The 13,167-nt window shown below is 46.4% G+C and overlaps 1 protein-coding gene across 2 annotated transcripts in view; it reads right to left on the bottom strand.

Moving 5' to 3' along the window:
- Window positions 1-13,167, bottom strand: part of LOC137570295 (vomeronasal type-2 receptor 26-like) — a 297,760-nt gene that overhangs the window by 95,180 nt on the left and 189,413 nt on the right. Inside the window, exon 1 of one of the 2 annotated variants that reach the window (XM_068278929.1) lies at window positions 3,159-3,558. The exons of the other annotated variant lie outside the window; for it this stretch is intronic. The gene's annotated coding sequence lies outside the window, so the exon portion shown is untranslated. Of the gene's footprint in view, window positions 1-3,158; window positions 3,559-13,167 lie in introns of those variants that run through there. 2 annotated transcript variants of the gene reach the window in all.

The raw sequence follows: 13,167 nt of genomic DNA, 5'->3' as shown, positions 1-13,167 counted from the left end.
ACTGGTATTATTCAGCTCGTTAGCCAGTGATTCGCTTCAGTTACTATTTACAGACAGTCAGACTGCCACTGCTGTTCATTCAGCAGGTTTCGTGAGCCCATCATGAGTTTCTCACAGACCTCCGCTGTGAGCAGCACTCCCAGCAGCAGCAGCCAACGCCCCACACAAGTTGTGACTTTCACCCCAGCAGCCAGTGGTCAGCAGCCCTCCCTGGACGAGAATGTTGTGTCCCTCAGTTCCGGCGTCTGGGCGATTATTGAGTGCTGCCATTGAGGAGATGATGGGGCCTGATGTGGAGGAGGAGGTCGGGCTCGGGCCAGCATCCCAAGTTTATGTAGAGGACGATGAGGGGTCTGTGTCTGGGGATGTTGGGGTGGCAGAGGTGGTGGGTGGGTCAGACTCAGGAGAAGAGTTCTATGATGATGATGATCGGGACCATCTGTATGTGCCTCAGAGTCCGACCCCGGAAAACATGTTGTATCGTGTGTTTAGGTACTAAAATCTGCGTTCCCACTTCCCAGTACTGCCCGCAGTGCCCGGGTCCACGGATCCATATAATTTTTTGGGCAGCACTATCAAACTGTGGTACTACCAGTGAGTTGCCATGGTCCTTCTGTGCTGCCGCCAGGGGTGTTTCTAGCCATTTTGTCACTCCAGGCAAGAAAACCTGTGGCGCCCCTACCCCTCTGTGCCGCCCCCCCCCCACCACATAGCGCCAATCCTTATTCAACCCCCACCACCATGCCCCCCACCACTCACACACAAGCCAGTTACCGGAGCTGATTGTGGACAAACTGAAGGCAATAGGATGACGGCGAGGGACTGGAGGAAGCTCCGGGGAAAGTAAAACAAAGTTGTAGTGTACCGTCTCTGGGTCTGTGTCTCTCTGTCTCTGACTGAGGCTAAGATTCAGCAGCAGCAATGCTGCAGCATCACCTCAGACAACATGATTGCTCGCTGCTGATATCATCATCAGTGGTGCTGCAGCAGCTGCTGCGTCACTCAAACTTAAAGGGAACCTAAACTGAGATGCAAATGGATGTTTCCTTTTAAACCATACCAGTTGCTTTGCATTCCTGCTGATCTCTTTGGCTGCAGTAGTGGCTGAATCACACACCTGAAACAAGCATGCAGCTAATCCCGTCTGACCTCAGTCAGAGCACCTGATGTGCATGCTTGTTGAGGGGCTGTGGCTAAAAGTATTAGAGACACAGTATCAGCAGGGAGAGTCAGGCAACTGGTATTATTTGAAAAGGAAAAATCCATCCTTTTCAGTTTAGGTTCCCTTTAGGACCCTTTTCCACTAGCAAATGCAGGCGACTTGCGCTTGCAATCTTGCAAGCTCCATTTTCCACTATCCGCGTTCCGCTTTACCATTGTCGGGAACAAGAATTGCGATGAGAATTGCATTGGCCGGCGATCGCATTTCGGCAAAAACCGAAACAAGATTGAAGCGTTGTAGTGGAAAATGAGCACCAGAATTTACATGCGGTGCTCTAGCAACTAGAAAAACGGCTGTGATCCGCTTCTTGAATTGGATCGCAGGCAGTGGAAAAGGGCCCTAACAACTCTGCCCAGAGTGGCCAGCATAGCTTGCTTCACCCACCTAGTGGCAGTCCAACTCAACAACCCCCCCCCCCCCACACACACACACACACACACACTGAAATCTATGCACAGTGTCAGTGTACTGAATAGATCAAGGCTTACTTTGGAGATGCTCAGCATTACACAGTTTGCATAAAACACATACACACAATGCTTACATTACTTGTTTAACATGTGTTGCTATTTGTGTAGTGCATTACACAAGCAATGTGCCCAGTGTGTAGGTAACATTTACATGCACGTCGTACGCACATATATTTTTACCATCCAGTAATGAATATACCGCAACAGTTAAAGTAAACCTGAGCCGAAGCTCTGGTTCAGAAAGAGATACCTAGAGAGAGGGAAGCCTCTGGAACCTGTTGAGGCTTCCCTTGCTGTCCTATAGTCCCCTGCCGCTGAGCGCGGACCCCCTTCCTGCACATTGGGGCTGTGCTCCTCTTTGTTACCAGCACAGTCATGCTGCTAGCTGCACAGGTACAGCTGCACTTGGTGACAAAAGAGGACTGTGACCCCAATTAGATGACAAACTAGCCCTTGTCAGCAATTGTCCGGGGGTCTGCGCTCAGCTACAAGGGACCAGAGAATCCAGAGGCTTCCCTATCTTTAGGTAAGTATCTTTGGCTCAGGAGTACTGTAGGGAGGGTCGGTGGAAAATGAGTTGAACTTACCTGGGGCTTCTAATGGTCCCCCACAGACATCCTGTGCCCGCGCAGCCACTCACCGATGCTCCGGCCCCGCCTCCGGTTCACTTCTGGAATTTCAGACTTTAAAGTCGGAAAACCACTGGGCCTGCTTTGCTGTGTCCTCGCTCCCGCTGATGTCACCAGGAGTGTATTGTGCAGGTCCAGTATGGTCTGTGCCTGCGCAGTACGCTCCTGGTGACGTCAGCACGGCGGCGCAGGCACAGTGGTTTTCCGACATTAAAGTCGGAAATTCCAGAAGTGAACCGGAGCATCGGTGAGTGGCTGCGCGGGCACAGGACGTCTGCGGGTGATCACTAGAAGCCCCAGGTAGGTCTAACTGTTTTTTCCCCCCTACAGTAGTCCTTTAAAATGGGCTCCTGACATGTCTGGTTATTAGGGTGCTGCCACAGGCTGCAATGCAACATGCCGATATGGCGGCACTGAGTGCGTAATTTAGGTGCCAGCATTCTGCCATTGTATTGCCAATCTCAGTCTAGTTGTATGGGGATTCCAGAGCGGCACAGCAAAGATTTTATCTGTAATAAGCCCTCTGCTATATTATAGCCAAGCAATGTTCGGTGGTGTCAGTTTGGCAATCAGTATTGGGTGCTCAGCTATACTATAAATGAGCGTCGGGTTAGTTTGGGTTGGGAATGTGTGATAGGCTATAGTAGAGCCAAGCACTTTTTGGCTGCATCGGTTTGGAGATCAGGGATTAGCATACTCAGATAAAAAGCTTGGTGTGCATGTGTGTGTGTGTACTCTGTGCATGTGTTTGTGTGTGCACATGTGTGCGTCTGTATACTATGCAAATGTGTTTGTATGTGTGCTGTGCGTGTGCATCCCATACAATGCCCTGCATACCTCTAAACTGTCTGCTTCCGAATGATCTCTGCAGGCTGTCGGTGGACTGTACTAGAGTAATCAGATGAGAGGCTTTTAGTTTGTCTTCTGCTATCGCCAGACCTGGGCTGGCATATCACCTCTGGCTTCCCTTCAGTAGCAATACTTCCGTGGTGGGGGGAGTCAGCTCAGGACAGGCACACACAGGGGTCAATAGTTCAGGTAGAGCAGAGACACGGACAGCAGTATGTGTGTCTTCTGCATCCACAATGTTTCCTGTAGTTCTATCAGTGTTTAGGACAGGGCAAGTGACCCACAGGGAGGAGGGAGGGCGGTGGGGGGTGCTGGAGACTACAGCTATTTAATGAACTACTGCTAGTGCCAGGCAGCCGTGCAGTGAGTGGAGGCATGTGAGCAGCGCCCCCCCAGATGCTGTACCCAAGGACAGATGAAATCTCCCCCACCTTATGCCTCTGCATGTCTGGCAGCAGCAGCAGATCTCCTCCTGTAGTTTTAAACCTCGCGCTGGGCTGAGCAATGAGAAAGAGGCTGTGTGTGTATGTGTCATGTGACACAGCCAGGGAGAGATAGGGGGCGGGGCAGCCAAGTGCAGAGCTCTGCAGCTGCTAATACATAGCAGAGACTCTGGCTAGTAAAGTATAGCATCGGTTTCACTGCCGAAGCGCTCCCCAAGATGCTGTGCCTGCAGACAGATGTCCCCCCCTCCCTATGCCTCTGTCGCTCTGAGTGGAGAGGGAAGGGGGCGGTCCAGTAGGCGGCACAGCTGAGCTCAGCTGCCTGTCATAGAGGCGGCCAGCATGATGGAAAAAAAACACACACTGGCTGCATTAGCAGCCGCGGCTAGTGGCCCCCCTGCTTTGCGCCCTTCCCCCACCCACGGCGCTCCAGGCAAATATTTATAGTTGCCTGATGACTGAGACGGCTCTGGCTGCCGCACTGACCGTCTGCTTTGTCCTCCTGACTCAGTCGCTGCTAAAGTCTGCCTTCACACTGCCCGGGTCCACTGACAACTCTGCAGTCATGCCATTGCTATAAAAAAGGGGGGGTTGCGCATCCCTAAAAACATGCTGCAATTGACTGGTTAATCGCTCAGGCATACACCACCTCTATTAGGCTGAAAATGCATGCCCTGCATCCAAAACAAATGCTACATTTATTATATTATGGAGGAACTTTGGCTTCCACTATAGTTTGCATGCAAAGTATAATATACTGGACACTTGCGCCACAGTGAGGTAGACCTCCAGGCAAGTGGCCTAACCTAAATTAAAAACAACATATGTATAACCTTGGGAGCAGCTAAGCAAAAATGTGTAACTTACATTTTAATGAACAGCAAGGAGAGGGCCAGTGCATACCACAAAGGCTGCATCTGAAATGACCAACATCTCACATGTGCAGCACCTCTAATAAGCTATCTGCACACTTTGCATTCAATTCAGATGCAAATCATATGCATAACTACTATTATTTACCATGCAAACAGGAAACTCAGGAATACAGGCTGGAAGCAGCTAACCTGGTAGTTACATACTAGCATGCCTGAGCGATTAACCAGTCAATTGCAGCATGTTTTTAGGGATGCGCAACCGCCCCCCTTCCTTTTCATAATTTTGCTAGTATGTAACTACCAGGTTAGCTGCTCCCAGCCTTTATTCCTGAGTTTCCCATTCGCATGGTAAGTAATAGTAGTTATGCATTTGATTTGCATCTGAATTGAATGCAAAGTGTGCAGATAGCTTATTAGAGGTGCTGCACATGTGAGCTGTTGGTCATTTCAGATGCAGCCTTTGTGGTATGCGCTGGCCCTCTCCTTCATGTTATTGCTATCGCTGCAAAAAAAAAAAAAAAAAAAAAAAAAAATATTATATTTATCTATATATATATATAAAATCGGATGTGTGTGTGTGTGTGTGTGTGTGTGTGTGTGTGTGTGTGTGTGTGTGTGTACAGTGTGTGTGTGTGTGTGTGTGTGTACAGTGTGTGTGTGTGTGTGTGTGTGTGTACAGTGTGTGTGTGTGTGTGTGTGTATAGGTGTGTGTGTGTGTGTGTGTGTACAGTGTGTGTGTGTGTATAGGTGTGTGTGTGTACAGTGTGTGTGTGTGTGTGTGTGTGTGTGTGTGTGTGTGTGTGTGTGTGTGTGTACAGTGTGTGTGTGTGTGTGTGTGTGTGTGTGTGTGTGTGTGTGTACAGTGTGTGTGTGTGTGTGTGTGTGTGTGTGTGTGTGTGTACAGTGTGTACAGTGTGTGTGTGTGTGTGTGTGTGTGTGTGTGTGTGTACAGTGTGTGTGTACAGTGTGTGTGTACAGTGTGTGTGTGTGTGTGTGTGTGTGTGTGTGTGTGTGTGTGTGTGTGTGTGTGTGTGTGTGTGTGTGTGTGTGTGTGTGTGTGTGTGTGTGTGTGTGTTAATGTTGGGCGAACAGTGTTCGCCACTGTTCGGGTACTGTAGCTTATTAGAGGTGCTGCACATGTGAGCTGTTGGTCATTTCAGATGCAGCCTTTGTGGTATGCGCTGGCCCTCTCCTTCATGTTATTGCTATCGCTGCAAAAAAAAAAAAAAAAAAAAAAATTATATTTATCTATATATATATATAAAATCGGATGTGTGTGTGTGTGTGTGTGTGTACAGTGTGTGTGTGTGTGTGTGTGTGTGTACAGTGTGTGTGTGTGTGTGTGTGTGTGTACAGTGTGTGTGTGTGTGTATAGGTGTGTGTGTGTGTGTGTGTGTGTGTGTGTGTGTGTGTGTGTGTATGTGTATAGGTGTGTGTGTGTACAGTGTGTGTGTGTGTGTGTGTGTGTGTGTGTACAGTGTGTGTGTGTGTGTGTGTGTGTGTGTGTGTGTGTGTGTGTGTGTGTGTGTGTGTGTGTGTACAGTGTGTGTGTGTGTGTGTGTGTGTACAGTGTGTGTGTGTACAGTGTGTGTGTACAGTGTGTGTGTGTGTGTACAGTGTGTGTGTGTGTGTGTGTGTGTGTGTACAGTGTGTGTGTACAGTGTGTGTGTGTGTGTGTGTGTGTGTGTGTGTGTGTACAGTGTGTGTGTGTGTGTGTGTGTGTGTGTGTGTGTGTGTACAGTGTGTGTGTGTGTACAGTGTGTGTGTGTGTACAGTGTGTGTGTGTGTGTGTGTACAGTGTGTGTGTGTGTGTGTGTGTGTGTGTGTGTGTGTGTGTGTGTGTGTGTGTGTGTGTGTGTACAGTGTGTGTGTGTGTGTGTGTGTGTGTGTGTGTGTGTGTGTGTGTGTGTGTGTGTGTGTGTACAGTGTGTGTGTGTGTGTGTGTGTGTGTGTGTGTGTGTGTGTGTGTGTGTGTGTGTGTGTACAGTGTGTGTGTACAGTGTGTGTGTGTGTGTGTGTGTGTGTGTGTGTACAGTGTGTGTGTGTGTGTGTGTGTGTGTGTGTGTGTGTGTGTGTTAATGTTGGGCGAACAGTGTTCGCCACTGTTCGGGTACTGCAGAACATCACCCTGTTCGGGTGATGTTCGAGTTCGGCCGAACACCTGATGGTGTTCGGCCAAACCGTTCGGCCATATGGCCGAACTAAGAGCGCATGGCCGAACGTTTCCCGAACATTCGGCTAGCGCTGTGATTGGCCGAACGGGTCACGTGGTTCGGGTCAATAAATACCCGAACCACGTCATTTCCCTGCCATTTGTCTGTGGGTTTAGCTTTGGGTAGGCAGGCAGGGTAGTTCTCTCTCCAGCCAGGCTAGCCAGGGTCCCCCCAGTCATTGTGTCGCTGCTGGGAACAGTAGTACACCGCTCACCCACACTATATAGCATTGTGTTTACTGCACTCTGTGTCTGCTGGGAACAGTAGTACACCGCTCACCCGCCACTGTATAGCATTGTGCTCTGTGTCGCTGCTGGGAATAGTTAGAGTTGAGCCGAAATGTTCGTAATTTCGCATTACTATAATTACGCATGCGAAATTTGCGATTACGATGCGAAATTACGGTAGCGTAATTGCCATTAAAATCGTAATTGAAAATACCGTAAGCGTAATTTTCAACGCGTAATTTCGCGTTTCGTTCATGCCGTAATTTCGCATTAAACGCTACCGTAATTTCGCGTTAAACCGTAACGCTCCGTATAATATAAAAAAGCCGCCGACTTTAAGGGTTAATAGCAAAGCCCCCTTAAATGCTAAGAGCCTCAAATTTTGGAGAATATATTAAAGAGATCAGGAGGAATAAGAGGAAAAAAAATTTTTCAAAAAGAACTTATAGTTTTTGAGAAAATCGATGTTAAAGTTTCAAAGTAAAAATGTATACATTTAAAAACCCTCCGACTTTAACGGTTAATGGCCAGGCATGGTCGGAAGAGCCCATTTCCGTTTCCGGGACAATTCCGCATTCCGTCATACTGAAATTCCGCTACCGTTTCATTCCGATGGTATTCCGGAGCTGTTCCGCGAAATTCCGACCTATACGGAATTCCGTCGGAAAAATTTTAAACTCCCTCCTCCTCCATCCATCCAGTAGGGAATTGCAGATTTTCAAAACAGCTTATATACCATAGCTGGGATTTGAACCCAGGATGCAGTGTGTAGTAGCTAGTAGGTATCTGTCTTAACCTCTAGACCATGAACCACACTACATGGTAAAGCTGTCCTAGCATAAACCATACTACCATTATGATCAATGCAATAGAAAAAGTAGCATGATTAAGGATTGGTACTTTTTGAAAAGCATGCTTATATACCATAGCTGGGATTTGAACCCAGTATGCAGTAGCTAGTAGGTATCTGTCTTACCCTCTAGACCATGAACCACACTACATGGTAAAGCTATCCTAGCATAAACCATACTACCATTATGATCAATGCAATAGAAAAAGTAGTATGATTAAGGATCAGTACTTTTTGAAAAGCATGCTTATATACCATAGCTGGGATTTGAACCCAGGACACAATGTGTAGTAGGTAGCTGTCTTTCCCTCTAGACCATGAACCACACTACATGGTAAAGCTTGCCTAGCATAAACCATACTACCATTATGATCAATTCAATAGAAAAAGTAGCATGGTTAAGGATTTGTACTTTTTGAAAAGCATGCTTATATACCATAGCTGGGATTTGAACCCAGGATGCAGTGTGTAGTAGGTACTAGGTATCTGTGGAGCGGCGAGTGACGCCGGGTGCGGCGTAGTTACAATGTAACAAAGTTGTTACATTGTAATAACTTTGTTACATTGTAACTGATAGAACATTTCCGAGGATATTGCGTGGGATCATTTATTTAAAGGGACAGGTAAGTATTATTGGTTAATTAAGAATATTAAAGGACTTTTTTCGTGGTTATGTTTTTTGTTCAATTAAAATACTTTTTCTATGTGTTTGTGTGTTTATTTACTTTTAACTCTTAAAGGAAATGGGTAAGGGGTACAAGTACCTCTATACTCATTTCCCCTGGGAGGGGGGGGTGGGCATCTGGGGGACCCCTTTTTAAAGGGGACTCCCAGATTCCACCATGACCCTCCCCCCCCCCCCCAGGAAATCGCGGCCTCCACCTCCACCGCCCATCGGAGGTGGAGAAGAGCCCCTTGTCCTTGGATTGGACAAGGGCTCGGAGGGGGAGGGGAAAGCTTGGCTGCCCCTCCCCTTCCGAGACCCCCCAATCCATGGACCATGCGGGCTGGTATAGTCAGGGTGCGGAGCCCCACGCGGCCGGTGCTCCGCATTCTGGCTATCCCAGCCTGCATGGGGGACAAGGGGTTAAAGAGGTCTGGTAGGGGGGACCCCACGTTGTTTTTTTTTTTATATTTCCCACACTCAGAACGAAGTAAGTAAAACTCTTCCCACTTGGGGGAATCTATGAAAATAATACACTATTGTTACCTGTGCAAAAAAAACTGACATTTTCCGCATTTAAAAGACATTTTTGCCCTTGAAACTTAAAAATCGATTTTCTCAAAAACTATAAGGTCTTTTTGAAAAAAAAAAAATTTCTTCTTATTCCCACTGATCCCCTTAATATACCCTAGGAATTTGGTGTTCCTAAACTTTAAGCAGGCTTTGCTATTAACCGTTAAAGTCGGCGGGTTTTTAAATGTATACATTTTTACTTTGAAACTTTAACATCGATTTTCTCAAAAACTATAAGGTCTTTTTGAAAAAAAAATGTTTCCTCTTATTCCTCCTGATCTCCTTAATATATTCTCCAAATTTGAGGCTCTTAGCATTTAAGGGGGCTTTGCTATTAACCCTTAAAGTCGGCGGCTTCCTAACATTGATCCATGCGTCAACTTTTCCGCTTGGGAGCATGACCTTACGCATTAATTTCGTAACACCAAATTTAATGCGAAAATTACGCGAAAATTACGGTTACGCGAAATTTCGCAAAATCCTTCTTCATTACGATTATGTACTTACGGCCATAATCATAATTACACTAATTACGCGAAATTTCGCGAAATCGTAATTACGTCATTACGCTCATCTCTAGTCACAAGATACAAAACCTAAAACTCCTTACTAAAACAATCAGTGTCATGGACAAAAGAGGGGACACATCCAACCACAAACAAGTGGGCGTGCGCATACACACAGGACCTCAATGTGTGATCCCAATACAATACATAAATAATCAAGAAAGTGCATACAAACTATATCCAAACAAGGACATTTCCTCCACGTGACATTTTATCCTAGTTACAACCATCAATTCATTTGTGTAGTTACAGACATAAGAAGATAAGTGCTTTAGTTCCGTGAGAAAGCACCTGCTTACCCGTTGTAAAATCTGTGGGGAGGCCAGGGGGGATGCCTTACGCGATCGCAGCTGACTGCTGCTTCTGAGAAGGCTGCCAAACTTCCCTGCTTGTGACCTATTTATATCTAACTGCGCTGAGCGTCCAAGCGCGGCCGCGCTTCCGGTCACGGGGGACGTGCGCTCTGATTGGCGCACGATCCTCCTGACCAAGTCACATGAGTCCCAGCTAATCCTACCCTATTCTCATTGGGTGCGCGCATGCGTCAGGGACCCTACCTATTGCGGCACAGCTAAATATACAATAATGTGACATCTCAATTCAAAAAGATACATCCAAATATATTAGTCAAGAATTCGTAACAATTTAAGGCCCGGTTTACATTGGCGGTCGCCGTCCGGAATCGCCGTGCCGGAGCCGGACCGCATGTGGAACGGACGGAACGGACGCACGGCATATCAATGAAAGTCTATGCGTCCGTTCACATGCGTCCGTTCCGTCCGGACCGGAGCCGGACCGGATCCGGACTCCGGCGTAAGACCCAACATGCGCTATTTTTTGGTCCGGCTCCTCCGGATGACGTATCCGGAGCAGAGCCGGACTGTTGCATCCGGCCAATAGAAACCAATGAGAAATGGAGAGCGCACAACACACTGGCTATAAAAACCAGACGTTCTACCCCACTTCCTATGCGTATTGTAGCAGCGATTTTGGATGGGGACACATGAGCAAGCATTTTGGAGTGGAGCAGCAGTGACTTTAAACGTGCTGGAGATGTTGGCAGTATGTCGGAGGTGGAGGTGAGTGCTAAACAGCGGAGGGCCTGATTCCACAGGTCCACCTTCTGCTGACCTCCCAGACCCCAACATTTTTATTTTATTTCTACTATCTTTTGCCAAACGGATCCGGATCGCATCCTGATGAACACCTGATGCAACCTGACCGGATCCGGATCGGATCCGGATCAGAACCGTACGGTTCCATTCCGGATCCGGTCCGGATCCGGTCAGGTCATCCGGTTCGTTTGGCAGAGAACCGCAAGTGTGAACGGGGCCTAAGTCTAATACAAAAGTAAGTCGCTGAAAAACATGATAATTTCATCTGTTACAAATATCATCCAAATTTCGCCGTCATGTGGACAGGGATGGTACTGCAGTCAAGAAATCACAGGACTGAATCATTTTCCATGTCTTCTGTCTTCCAACTGTTTTTATGAATAAACTTATAGTTCTTGCATATTCTAAATGGAAGATAAAAATAGAAGAAACCTTAGTTATTGATAAACAGATTTTTAGCACACCTAAACCGACGAGAGACACCAAGAGTCACCCATACAATTTACTGGGGTTAGAAAGGTCAGAGTAAAGACAATCAATAAAGAATCAGAAGATCCGCTCACCCCGGATCTCACTAATAAAAAATGAAAGGGCAAAAAGGACTTATGGATCCGCTCACCTCGGGCCGCAAGTCCAAATACATAATAGCCACAGCAAACCACACCAATCCATATACATAGTAATCAACTCAAAGTCCTCCTAATACCCCTACTGATAGCCACTTGCTCACCTTCAAGTGGTACAGCCTTCACCTATACTTGTGTCAGGCTTCGGTAGTTGAGTGTTACTTCTCTTGTGCATATAAAAAAACACACAACACACAAGACACCTCCAAACAGTCCAAAAAAGTACAGGTCCATAACTCACCAAAGATACCTGTATATAAAGATACACTTGATAAAGGCCGCAGGCCGAAACGTCGTGTGTTTTATCTTTGGCTATGGGATAATAAATTAAGCATTTGCATAAAATCCAGGTGGAGACCCAGTTACTTTTTCTTTCTCGCTGTGGACGTACAGTCGTACACACCTATCGTGGATCTAGGTGGAGACTGGTTGACTCCCTGGTACATAAATCATCAGGCGGTAGAGCGGGGGTGAGTTCTTTCTTTTGTGTCCACCTATACTTGTGTCAGTCTTCGGTAGTTGAGTGTTACTTCTCTTGTGCATATAAAAAAACACACAACAGACAAGACACCCCCAAACAGTCCAAAAAAGTACAGGTCCATAACTCACCAAAGATACCTGTATATAAAGATACACTTGATAAAGGCCGCAGGCCGAAACATCGTGTGTTTTATCTTTGGCTATGGGATAATAAATTAAGCATTTGCATAAAATCCAGGTGGAGACCCAGTTACTTTTTCTTTCTCACTGTGGACGTACAGTCGTACACACCTATCGTGGATCTAGGTGGAGACTGGTTGACTCCCTGGTACATAAATCATCAGGCGGTAGAGCGGGGGTGAGTTCTTTCTTTTGTGTCCACCTATACTTGTGTCAGGCTTCGGTAGTTGAGTGTTACTTCTCTTGTGCATATAAAAAAACACACAACAGACAAGACACCTCCAAACAGTCCAAAAAAGTACAGGTCCATAACTCACCAAAGATACCTGTATATAAAGATACTCCACTTATGAGTAGATGTTTCTAGAAAGGAAAAAGGAGCAAGAAATTCCGGGGACAACAAGGGAGAAAAAAGGAGAGAAAGAAAAAAAGGCGTCAGTGCATATAAATATTATCGCTGTCCCAGGAAACATCCAAAACTAGTGTCCTCATTCAGACCCCAGGGCTGCTGACTCCTCAACCTGTGGATCCACCTTAGTTCATTCCTAAGGAGGCGTATGGTAATATTCCCTCCTCTGATATTCATGGAGATTTTCTCTAGACCCAAAAAGGACCACCCACTGAGTGAGCCACCATGAAAATCCAATGCATGTTCTGCCACTGTAGTAATACATTTATTGTCTCCCCTCTCTGGCCGCCAATTTAATAGTGGAAATATGTTTCTGGTGGCGAGTTTTTAGTTGGTTTTTAGTTTGGCCTACATATTGTTTGCCGCAAGGACACTCAATTAGATAGATAATACCAGTTGACTGACAATTTATGAACTGCCTGATCTCAAAACGCCGTCCTGTAATATTACTCTGAAAACTCTTGGTTACTTTCATCATGGGACACACAGAGCACTTCCCGCATCTATAATTACCCACAATGCCTACTTGATGTCTATCAGAGTCAAAGTGGCTCTTACTCAATAAATTCTTTAATGTGGGTGCTCTTCTTGCAGTCACACTTGGGTATGGTGTTATATTTTGTTTGATCACAGGATCGTTCTGCAGGATCGACCAGTGCTTTTGTAAGATACTCTGAATGTGTCTCCACCCTGTGTTGTATTGTGTCACCAACCTTGTGTATTTGTTTTCCTTCTTTGGCCTTGAGTTCAAGAGATTTTCCCTAGGGGTAGATCTT

Source organism: Hyperolius riggenbachi, chromosome 4 (genome assembly GCF_040937935.1).
Source record: "Hyperolius riggenbachi isolate aHypRig1 chromosome 4, aHypRig1.pri, whole genome shotgun sequence".
NCBI classification, from domain to species: domain Eukaryota; kingdom Metazoa; phylum Chordata; class Amphibia; order Anura; family Hyperoliidae; genus Hyperolius; species Hyperolius riggenbachi.
The sequence above is the reverse complement of the archived record's forward strand: the minus strand, read 5'-3'. Positions and strand labels throughout refer to the sequence as shown.